The sequence below is a fragment of the Nicotiana tabacum genome, chromosome 14, assembly GCF_000715075.1.
Source record: "Nicotiana tabacum cultivar K326 chromosome 14, ASM71507v2, whole genome shotgun sequence".
NCBI lineage: Eukaryota > Viridiplantae > Streptophyta > Magnoliopsida > Solanales > Solanaceae > Nicotiana > Nicotiana tabacum.
The window spans coordinates 60,658,036-60,670,374 of record NC_134093.1 but is presented as its reverse complement, the minus strand read 5'-3'; positions in this window follow the sequence as shown (position 1 = coordinate 60,670,374).

Below are 12,339 nucleotides of genomic sequence, written 5' to 3'. Positions count from 1 at the left end.
GTGGGTAACCCGATGCCGCTAACGGGATCGGCAACAGCTTCGTCATCCTCAGTACACCCTCGTGAGCAAAGCATGCAACCATTTGTAGGAAGAAGTAGAGGTAGAGGTTGAGCATCTAACTGGGGTGGTCAATAGAACTGCATCTATGCATTGTCAGGATGGCAGAACCTAGAGTCTTCATCGGATGTGGTTATCGATATACTATTTGTATTCTCCATTAATATGTATGCTCTGATCAATCCAGGTTCCACTTGTTGTGTATCCCTCCATTTTTTACTAGTAAATATGGTAAAGAGCCTGAATTGTTACGTCAGCTATTTGAAGTGTCCACGCCCGTAGGTGAGTCCGTGATAGTTACACGGGTATATCGAGGTTACGATGTGATGATTGATGACCGTCACACCTTGGCTGACTTGAATGAATTAGAGATGATGGAATTTGACATCATTATGGGGATGGACTAGTTGGCTTCGTTCTATGCCAACGTGGATTGTTAGGCGAAAGTCATTCGTTTTAATTTTCCAGGAGAACACGTCATTGAATGGAGGGGTGATGTTGCAGTGCCAAGAGGGAAGTTCATTTCTTACCTTAAGGCCCGGAATGTGATTTTAAAAGGATGTTTCTATCCTTTGGTACTGACACAGGATGAAGAGGCGAAGAAACCGATAAACAATATCTTAGTGAATTTTCTGATGTGTTCCCTGATGAGCTCCCGAGTATCCCTCCAGAGAGAGAGAGAGAGATTGAGTTTGCCATCGATGTATCACCCGATAAACAACCAATATCTATCCCTCTGTATAGGATAGCTCCTACCGAATTGAGGGAGCTGAAGACTCAATTGAAAGATCTCTTAGAAAAGGGCTTTATCCGACCCAGTACCTCCTCGTGAGGAGCTCCCGTGCTATTTGTTCAATAGAAAGACGGCTCGTTAAGGATATTCATTGATTATCGACAGCTGAATAAGGTCACCATTAAAAACAAGTATCTGCTCCCGAGGATCGACGATTTACTTGATCAATTGCAATGCGCTAAGTATTTTTTGAAGATTGACCTCAGATCAAGGTATCATCAGTTCAAAATCAAGGAAGAAGATATTTCGAAGACAACCTTTCGGACCAGATATGACCATTACAAATTTCTTGTTATGTCCTTTGGCTTAACCAACGCACCACCGGCTTTTATGGATCTGATGAATCGAGTGTTCGGGCCATTTTTGGATATATTTGTGATCGTGTTCATAGACAATATTTTGGTGTATTCCCCATCAGATGCAAATCATGCAGAGCATTTGCAAAAGTCCTACACACACTTCGACATCACAAGTTGTACGCCAAGTTTTCCAAGTGCTAGTTTTGGCTGAACACATTGACTTTTCTTGGGCATATAGTGACAGGTGAGGGAATTAAAGTGGATAGTCAAAAGGTTGAAGCAGTTAAGAATTGGCCAAGGCCCATAACCCCTATCGAGGTACGCAGCTTCTTGGTCTTAGCCGGTTACTATCGAAGGTTTGTGGAATATTTCTCATCTATAGATGCTCCATTAACAAAGTTGACGCATAAGGAAGTAAAATTTCGGTGGACCGATGTTTGTGAGAGAAGATTCCAAGAGTTAAAAGACAGGCTAACCTCAGTGCCAGTTCTAACTCTTCCTGAAGGAACCGAGGGTTACGTTATCCATTGTGATTCCTCTAGAGTAGGTTTGGGCAATTTTCTAATGCAACATGGGAAAGTTGTTGCTTATGCTTTAAGACAACTAAGGAAACACGAGCAGAATTACCCAACTTATGACTTGGAACTACCAGCAATTATTTTTGCCTTGAAAATATGGCGTCACTATCTGTATGGAGTTCATGTAGATATATTTACCAATCACAAGAGCTTGCAGTACATATTCAAGCAAAAAGAATTAAATCTGAGACAGCGGAGGTGGCTTGAATTGTTAAAGGATTACTATGTTGACATTTTGTACCACCCCGGAAAGGCAAACATTTTGGCTGACGTGCTAAGTCGGAAATCCACGGGCAGCCTACGACATGTGGTAGATTATAAGTTGGAAATGACTAAAGACTGTACTGGTTGGCTAATTTAAGTGTACGATTACCAGACACCGATAGTGGAGGAGCCATAGCTCAAAATGCTGTCGAATCCTCGCTAGTAGCCGAAGTAAAGGAATGGCGATTTGATGATCTAGCTTTGGTGAAAATAAGAGAAAACATTCCCTTTCAAAAGGAGAAAAAGTTAGAGTTATCCGAGTATAGAGACCTTAGATACCAGGACCGGTTATGTGTGCCCAATGTTGGGGGACTCCGAAGGCAGATCTTGGTAAAGATCCACCAATCCTGATATTTTGTTCATCCGGGGTGAACCAAGATGTATTACGATCTTCGACAGTTATACTGGTGGAACGACATGAAGAGAAACATTGTTGAATACGTCGCTTAATGTCCAAATTTCAAACAAGTTAAGGTGGAACACCATAAACTAGGAGCATTGCTTCAGAATGGAAATTCCAACCTGGAAATGGGAAATAATCAACATGGATTTTGTTACTGGATTACCGCGATCATGCCGAAGATTTGATTTCATATGGATCATAGTGGACAAACTCACCAATTCAGCTCATTTTCTACCAGTTAAGACTACCTTCTCAGAGGAAGATTATGTTAAGTTATAAATCAAAGAAATAGTTCGACTCCCAATTTCCATCATATCAGACAGGGGCGCCAAGTTTATGGCTAACTTTTGGAGATCATTCCAAAAGGGATTGGGTAAGAGAATCAAACTTAGCACAGCTTTCCATCCATAAATAGTCGGCTAGGTCGAATGCACTATTCAGATGCTCGAGGACGTGTTACGAACTTGTGTTTTTTATTTCAAAGGAAATTGGGAGGACCACCTACCACTTATCAAATTTTTTTACAATAACAGCTACCATGCTAGCATTCAGATGGCACTGTATGAGGCCTTATACGGATAAAAGTGCATATATCCTATCGGATGGTTCGAAGTTGGTGAAACAAGGTAATTGGGTCCTGTGTTAATACAACAGGTTGTGGAAAAAGTAAAAATGATTCGAGGTTGTTTATTGACCACTCAAAGCAGGCAAAAATCTTACTCAGATAATCAACGACAATATTTGGAGTTTGCTATGGGAGATTGGGTATTCTTGAAGGTGTCGCCTCTGAAAGGCGTAATGAGTTTTGGTAAACGGCAAACTCAGCCCCCGGTATATTGGACCATACCAAATTATTCAGAAGATCGTTCATGTGGCTTATAAGCTCGAGCTGCCCACAAAATTGGAAGTAGTGCACCCAGTATTCCATGTATCTATGCCTCGTAAGTGCTTGAGTGACTCATCTCGTATCACCCCTATTAAAGATATTCAAGTAAAGGAGGACCTATCGTACGAAGAAGTTCCGATGGCTATCCTAGATCGTCAAGTGCTTAAGTTGCGAACCAAAGAGGTAGCTTCAATTAAAGCACTTTAGAGGAACTATGATATAGAAGAAATGACCTAGGAATCTAACAAGACATGAGAACTCGGTACCCCCATTTTATCCATGCAACGGAAGGCAACAATGAGACTACCATGGCGGGCACAACCCAAGAAGACTAAAGAAGTTTGAAAGAAGTGACTGCGATTTAACATTCGAGGACGAATGTTCCGAAGGGGGGATTATGTTACACCCCATGCATGAAAAATTAAAGATTGGTAAGTTTGGTTTCTAGCTCGGCAAACTGGTCGGCGACGTGTAGGAGGGCAAAAAGGGATTACTCATCTTATTAGGCTAACGCCAGGTGTCACATCGGGTGATGACTAGGGCAGGGCGACCCGTTTTTCATGTGGCTGCGGCGGAATTTCCTAGATTTGGTGTGATATAAAAAGGTAGTGCAACCCTCTTTTCTCTCATTCTAGAAGATATCACCAATATCAGTTCACCCAAAATGATCTCAAAACCCTTATGAATTCCCCAAATAGTCTAAGGCTAAATCGGAGGTTAATCTAGTAAGATTTAGCGTGAGGGAGCTTTAATTATCACTGTAACATCTGTCATCTTGCTGTATTGATTCTAGAGGTTCGTTAGAGGCAGAGTTAACCACCATAGAAGCGTAGCTAGTTCTTCAACAAGGTATGTAGGACAGCTTTCTTTCTTGGCATGACTTGGTATGAACGACTTTTTCTCCTTCAAGGATTTCTGTGTTATGCTATTGGTTTATTTTAAGGTCTCCTCAATGGTGTTGTTTCTGCTCTTGTACATTGTTCTTACCGGTGGCATTCCTTAATGTATGAAGTATTCCCAGATAGTATCTTGAGTTCAAAAAAAGGTATGAATCCTTCTGAGTTTAAATCTTGGTATTTCCTTGAGATTGACCTTTCATTGCACTTATATATATATATATATATATATATATATATATATATATATATATATGTATCTATTTTACTCTACCGAGCACGTTATAGTCGGCTGGGTCGACACCTATTGTGCAACCACTGATTAGTTGGATATGATGAGATACGATATGAGATATCACCGACCCCTTGTGTTTCCAGGTACGATGATGTGTGAAGTGAGGTTACCGAGTCCTCTTGGGGACGACTACGCAGAGTCTTGTTGAGGCCGAGTACTGTTGAGACCTCCTGAGGCCCGGTACGACTGAATCCTCTATGAGGTCGGGTATGGAGTGATGTGTTGTGTGAGGTTACCGAGTCCCCTCGAGACCGGTCATGTCGAGTTCTGTTGAGATCGGGTACAGTCGAGATGTCCTAAGGTCAGGTACAACCGAGTCCTCTTTGAGGTTGGGTGTGGACTGAAATGTGATGATATGCCACAAAGAGTGGCTGAATGTACAATCATGAATGTATGCAAGCTTTTGTAAAACCAAGCCACTCTTTTAGGGCCATATTTTACAAAATTTTGCGTGTACTAATGTTTCATGGTTATAGTAGTGCACGCCCCTAGTGGCTTATCCATGGTATCCAGGTTAAGCTTGTGTATTTCTATATCTTATGTTATACCTTTGATTTACGCGCGTTATCGGTTTTACATACTCAGTACATGTTTTGTACTGACACCCTTTTCTTTTGGTGTTGTGGTCATGCCCACAGGTATATAAAGACTCGGTGATGTCTCTCCCTAGTAGGGTGCTTGTTCCAGCTGTTAGTTATCGCACTCCACTTCTTCAGGGTAGCTGTTTAGAAGTCAATAGGTACCAAAGTTTAGAATTTGGTTATTTTGGGTATGGTGGGGGCCTATCCTGACCAAATCATGTACTATGTTTTGGCACTCTTAGAGGCTTGCAGGCCAGTGTTCGGATGTATGTAAGGGTTAGTTATGCCTTTGTTGTCAACAGCTATGAAGTTGGCAACATATATGAACTTTTAACAAACTCCTGATGTCACATATGAGGGCATGATTGGCCCAGATTCATGAGAAAGGATGTGAGTATGGACGTCGGTTCGCACGGGCCTTCGGGCATCGTGTGCCGGTCACCATACCTCCCAAGGTTGGGGTGTGGCACACACCTTCGCGAACTCGACTCTTCCGTCGCGAACGCGACTCCTCCGTCGTGAACGCATAGCACAAAACACCTCCAGCAAAGATCCTTCATCGTGAACGTATGCTTCCCACCGCATTCGCGAAAAACAAAACCAGAACCAGCAATCCAGCAATTTAAATCAAAGGGAATTGGTCAGAAACAATCCCGAAACACACCCGAGGCCCCTAGGACCCCGTCTAATCACACCACAAGTCCCAATACATTATCCAAACTTATTCAAAGGCTCCAAACACCACGAATAACATCAAAACCATGAATCGATGATCAAAACATTCTCTTAACTTTTAAACATTCAAACTTTGTCTAACGTGTCTGAATCACACTTAGATATTTCGGATCACAACCAAACTTCGCGCGCAAGTTCCAATCAATAAAATGAACCTATTCAGGTTCCTGGAACATCGTCCGGGGTCTAATAACTCCAAAGCACACCCCAAGTCAAACTTAGCAAATTTCAAACCTTCAAAATGCAAATTTCAGATAATAAGCGATGAAACCCTCCTGAACCATCTGATACTCAACCCGAACATACGACCAAATCCAAAATCACCTTACAAACCTCTAAAAATCTTAAAATCCCGATTTCGAGGTCGTTTACTCAAAAGTCTATCTTTGGTTAACTGTTCCAACTTAAATCTTTCGAATTGATGATTATTCTCCCAAACCAACTCTAAACTTCTCAAAGATCACAACCGACTATACGCGGAAGTCATAATACATAAAGTGAAGCTACTCAAGGCCTCAAATTACCTAACAGCGTGCTAGAGCTCAAAACAACCGGTCGGGTCGTTACGTTCTCCCCTAAATAAACATACGTTCGTCCTCGAACATGCCAAGAATCATTCCAAAGTTGCCGAAATCACTGTATAACTCCTCGTGAACCTACCCGTGCCATCATAATCCATATGAGCAACTTATCTCAACCCAGACGAAAGATCCTTCCTGCTACCTTAGCCCACAAGCCTTCGAACCAAATTCCATCATCTAGAATTTCCCTAAAGATCTAATTTCTTGCATACATACATAGTATCAATCTCCACCAAATGTACCAAAACATACATATACACCCAAGTCGTAATCGTACGATGCACTGCATAGTTCATCTTCCCGTAGTAATATCTTCCAACCACAATAGCTATAATTTTCGAACCCGGTGCCGGTAGTATACCTCATGACATATAAGAATCATGTTCTAAACCACATAATACTGCAACAACGAAAGAGATATGAAGAATCTTATAACCACCGGTCAAAAAAAATAAATCATGAAGTTCCTCCGCTCAACAAGAACCATTGCCTCTTTCTAAACTGGTTAGTGACATTCTCCCTCCAATATACATTATTCCACTCCGATTACACTGATTCAAGGCCCAAAATCCTCGTCTCACCCAGTACAAACTGTTCGGGCAATAAGCCACATCAATCACCAACTAAAATCTCATACAACATCATCAATGCGCCTACAAGCCACAACTCGAATATGACCAATAAGGAAAAGCGAACCCGAGTACAAAACTATGCAGCCCGCGTAACAAATAAAACAACCAAACAAATGCTATGAACCTATCTCAGAGATGAGAAGCAAAACACACAAAAGAAGTATAAGGAACCGTACCCAACATCTCATTGTTATGGCATGCAACCCGATCCACACATAATACTGTTGCGGCGCGCAGCCCGACCAAGCATCATATCCGTGGCGGCATGCCACCCGATCCACACATAACAATCAATAAGGGAATACCCATCAAGCCAAAATGTTCATACCCACTGGACACACGTATATCAACTACTAGCACGCTAAGTGCATAAACATAACTCTGGGGATACGGATAGCACCATGCGCTACAAAGGCGCAAGTATGACTAAGGTGCAACAAGCAAATCAGCATCTCGAGAGCCATCTCGCTTGCATAACACCACAAGACTACACAGCATCACAACACGTATGTGAATAATCAAGCCGTCTCACAACCCCTATGGCATAAAAGAGTAACACATGAAATAGATGACGACAAGAATAACATCCACCACGCCTGTAGACTCATCCATAAATAATGTTATGTTAAATAAGCATACCTGGTCTGGTGTAGAATATACATTCACATTAAGCCCACCAACGGACCTCTAAACCGATTCCCGAACATCTCAAAAGGTGAGTATTCTTTCAAGATCCAAAATAACCCTATTCAAGACACATACCAACAACTGTCAATTCCTAAATAAACTTCCATAGTCTGCAACCAAAGGAATAGTGCGCCTCTTAAACATAAACTCTCCCATCTACGACAGTACCAAAATCTTCGTACCTGACCTCAATCTCTCCCACTTAAATGAGTGACACATCACACCTACACAATCATCCCATAAGAGATACTCCCATAACCTTCAGCACTAAGTAACAAAATCTATACATCCATGGCTACCAACCATGCTATTTTTGTAGTGCTAATCAAGAATTCACAAATCAATGCGCAATGACTCTTACATAGAACACCATTCTAAGGCGGCACAAAAATAGTGCCAGTATACTCTAAACATTTGAAATCTCCCTCATTCCTCCGAGCTCATGACATTCTTGTCAAAACTGAACCGCAACCTTGATACTTCAATCACAATTTCCACCTAGCTCACTGCATCCATCATGATGTTACGCAAGAGTACTAGAATCCCATCATAATCCTGAGCCACCAGTAGAATAAACATTTCATAGGCTAGAAACCTTTTGCTTAACCATATTTCAGAAGGAAAATCGCAACATGCAGCCAACTTCTCATAACTGTTGAAGACACAACCCTCAAGTAGTGGTTGAAACCGTTATGACACTTCGAAACACATTTACACATAACCGGACCAATAAAACTGAGTTTGCTAAATCGGCCTAGTCACGCAAACTGCCAAACCCACAAGTATAGCCATAAAACACTTGTATGGCCTTATTATACCGAAGAAACCGATCATTCCTTTACCATGTCGATTAAAACCACTACTAAACTGACTCAACTCGGTTTTCTCTTGACTTACCTTCAAAATTAATACCTCTCCTTTCCAGCACACAATGGACCTCAATCAACAATCATCCCTAGTGACCCCAAACTGCAAGATCACATTGCCTCGATACCCATAACCCACTTTATACTCTCCTCATACACTCAATAGTATTTCCAACTGATACACTCATTTGGAAGATCTTATGCAAATCCGAAGTTGTTTTTTCCATCTTTCTAACACCGCACCGCATACCCGGAAGTCTCTTTTACAACCCGCTGCAATACTCAATTCATAGCCACACAATGAACCCGAAAATCCTTAGGTACCACACTTTAATTTCTTGAACCCACTAGAACCATTTCTAAGAGTCGCCCACTCTAAACTAGTCCTGATTATATAACCAAACAACTAGTGCTACGCTAGCACACGAATACTCCAAGGAAGCAGCCGAATGAATCCTTTTCCGTGCGCATCATATTCTCAAAGAAATACCATATCTTAGTCATTCCACAACCTTCACATAAATCGATAAGGCAAATATATAGCACACGTCCATCAAATTCCATGCTCGAATTAGCCCTGATGTCCTCCTCCTCAAGTCATAACCAATTCACCAACGTACCGATAACCAAAAACTGCAAAAACACGACCACACAACCCAATCATCGACGGTAAGCTCCCCCACTTGGCTTTAAGCCACAATCGCAAAACCCAAGGACCCACAATGACTTCTCATTCTAGCTACCATGATCTCATATCGTTACTAAGCCAAATTCTCACAAGATCTTGTTGCACTAGTCATAACCCATCCTGGATTATCAGCCCAAACGCACACTCAACCTCATGGCAGTCGCACCATCATCGTCGAATGATCTAAGCCCACATTGTAGTACATGCTTCCCGTTGGATAGATGGTAAAACTTTTCATAGAAACTCCATCAGAAACCATGCAACTCCTAACCTTCTCACAGGAGATAGCCCACATGTGTAACCCCATGTTGACATCCTCCCAACAACATTGACATGGTTATAACCACTTATGAAATAAGTTAGTCCTCCAGAGTCCACACTCGTCCACCAGTTGCAAGAGTCCGTTCATTCCATTAACATCAACTTAAGGTCCAACAATATGTAAAGCTATATTGCATCCCAAAATTACAATCAAGCGTTCACATTCCTCTACATTCCAAGCAAGCTCTTCTCATCACATCCGAACTTCCTGAGTACAGAAGCCACCACCTCAAACAAAATGCACAGATTTGTCATTTGTTCACCATGACCAAATCACACTAATCTTTCTCAGAGAGTTATCCTACCACAAAATTTGTATGATACGCTACAACTCCCACTCTGGTTCAGCCATCTCCTAAAGAAAACTACTCGATCTCTATTGTTCATACGTGACCTACTACAGTTCAACTACCGCAAGACATATCCAATAATGTCCTTTTTTTATCCTCTGCCACCAGTAATGCCGCCCCAATTCGCGATACATCTTCGTAGCATCCAAGCAAATAGAATGACATCAACTCTAAGCCTCCTCAAGGATCTTCTCCCTCGAACCATCAGCACTGGAAACACTGATTTTACCCCGAAGTCGCAACACACCGTCATCTCAAATAGCTGCTCCTTAGGTACCACTTTGCAACACCGTACCCTAAAGGTAAACAAATAAAAACCATCATACAGACGAGCCTTAGTACGCTCAAACAAGAACAACAACACATCAACACATACGAGAATCCCACCAAGTTCGGAAATATCAAATCTCGTCACTTCATCAACCAAAACCTGAACATCCGTAGCCCATTTGCCTCTCTAGTACTGGAATGAATTCCAAAATTTCCAATCATGAACCACATAATCCTCCTCATGAATCATTCACTGTCGCGACACATAAGCAAGCACCTTACCATTCACACCAGCACTGCATGATAAAAATGCATAAACATCACAATTCACTGTGTAAAGCCTCAAAACCATGGGCAATACTAACACTGAGCTGAAAGGACAGAACACCCCTCCAAAAAGTGACGGTAATATTCTGCCCGCATACGTAGAGAAAAACATCAAGCGCTACACCTGTAGCATCTCCACAACTCATCGGTGCCCAACTAATATCGAATGCTCGACATCACATACGAATGAGTAGGAAGGAACTGAAGACATAAGCTTCAACAAAATTAAATCGCACAATGAGGAATCAAGGAAGGGAATTTCTCCTAACATCCTTGTAGCCTCTCGAATATAAGTACAGACGTCTCTGTACCATTCCGCAAGACTCTACTAGACTTGCTCATGACTCGTGAGACTTAAGTGAACCTAGTGCTCTGATACCAAACCTTCATGACCCAAATCTCATAATAGGTCATGATGGCGCCCAACAATGTTGTTAGGCACGTGAACGAGCGTACCTCTAACCTAATTATCCTTTTTAGTCTTTAAAATCAGAAATTTCATTAAATAATTAGAATTTAAATCCAAAACCAATGAAAACATACGGATTTCTTTACCAAAATACCGAGGACGAAGAATACATAAAACAAAGTGAATATAATCATGAGTACAACTGTGAACATCCACTAGAAACCCCCAAAACTCGGTGTCACAAGTGCATGAGAATCTACTAGGAAGCACAATACTGCTACATATATCTGGAATATATAAAATAGATAGGGTAATATAAATGAATAAGATAGAGACTCTGTGTGTTTTGGATCTTAACATGAAATACATCTCACCACAAAGTCTCCTCAGCAGCTGCAGGTGTGCGCCAAGATGACCACCAAATATACATGTCTCAGTACCTGTACAATTAGTGCAGAAGTATAGCATGAGTATGTAAATCAACGCATACCCAGTAAGTATGTAGCCTAAGCTCGAAGAAGTAGTGATGAGGGGTCGACATCGATACTTACTAGTGGTCTAATAAATCAAGTATAACAAGAGTAAACAGGTATGAGGCACGGTAAGTAAAATAGTGAAAATAGATATAGGTAAATAATATGATCCCTAACTGAAGAGTAAACATAAAGTCCTCAAATATCGGATACTTCCTCAAATGGAATACATACTGGTCAACACCAAATAAAAGGTCACATTTCAAGTAGGAAGACTCATAAGTACCCTGACTCCTTATCAAATATTTCACACAATTTTGCGGAGGCAAACGATCTAATGCCATAAAAGTAATGGCACGATTTCCTGTCGCGACGTACGGCCCGATCCTACAATAATCGTGTACATTGCTGGCTGGCCTGAACCATAGATGCATCTCATAATATTGTCGAGGTCGTACATCCCGATCCATAATAGTACTGCTGAGGCGTTCAGCCCGACCCCATAGAAATAGTGAAATTTGACGGGTCACTGGCCCCACACACGAATATATATGTGAGTTATGAAATTTAAGAAACTTTTCGGACAATTTCGTACAACGCGGGAGAAATCCATAAAAGGAAGTACAATTCTACTGCTAATCAAGTAGCTCGCCAAATATCTGAAACAGCAAGTCTGATACTTTATGCATGTCTAGTCTTAAGCAAAAATATAAATTAAAGCATTTAAATAGACAAGAATAAATCAAATATTACAATTAAAGCGTGGCATGAGTCTAAGTCAACCCGGACCTAAAAAAAAACTAGCATACGCATGGACACTCGTCACCCCATACGTGCGTAGCTCCTGTAACTTGTAACACATAACAAATATAACACCTACGGGGTATATTCCCCCTCACAAGATTAGACATGAGACTTACCTCTCTCTGAAATCCGATAACCGGCTCC